Below are 955 nucleotides of genomic sequence, written 5' to 3' on the forward strand. Positions count from 1 at the left end.
ATCTGCATGGGGCCCTGGCGCATGAATCTGTGCAGCGGGAACGACCTCGGACCACCAGGGGCCGCGAAAACTACCGTCTCATGGGGCCGGACAATCAGGGTCAGGGAAAAATCCAATATATATCTGGTGATATCTCGGGTGCTATTAGAGAGAGCGCAATAAACCAAAGTGCATTGTCTGCAGGAGGCACTGGCGCATGAATCTGTGCAGCGGGATCGACCTCGGACCACCAGGGGCCGAGAAAACCACCGTCGCATGGAGTCGGACGCTCAGGGTCAGGGAAAAATCCAATATATATCTGGTGATATCTCGGGTGCTATTAGAGATAGCGCAATAAACCAAAGTGCATTGTCTGCAGGAGGCCCTGGCGCATGAATCTGTATAGCGGGAATGACCTCGGACCACCAGGGGCCGAGAAAACCACCGTCTCATGGGGTCGGACACTCAGGGTCAGGGAAAAATCCAATATATATCTGGTGATATCTCGGGTGCTATTAGAGATAGCGCAATAAACCAAAGTGCATTGTCTGCAGGAGGCACTGGCTCATGAATCTGTGCAGCGCGATCGACCTCGGACCACCAGGGGCCGAGAAAATCACCGTCTCATGGGGCCGGACACTCAGGGTCAGGGAAAAATCCAATATATATCTGGTGATATCTCGGGTGCTATTAGAGATAGCGCAATAAACCAAAGCGCATTGCCTGTAGGAGGCCCTGGCGCATGAATCTGTGCAGCGGGAACGACGTCGGGCCACCAGGGGCCGAGAAAATTACAGATATTCGGAATCCGTCACCCAAGGTCATGTAAAAATCCAGCATATATCTGGTGATATCTCGGGTGCTATTACACATAGCGCAATAAACCAAAGTGAATTGTCTGCAGGAAGCCCTGGCGCATGAATATGTTCAGCGGGATCGACCTCGGACCACCAGGGGTCTAGAAAACCACCGAAAC

This window comes from Nomia melanderi, unplaced genomic scaffold (genome assembly GCF_051020985.1).
Source record: "Nomia melanderi isolate GNS246 unplaced genomic scaffold, iyNomMela1 scaffold0014, whole genome shotgun sequence".
Classification (NCBI taxonomy): domain Eukaryota; kingdom Metazoa; phylum Arthropoda; class Insecta; order Hymenoptera; family Halictidae; genus Nomia; species Nomia melanderi.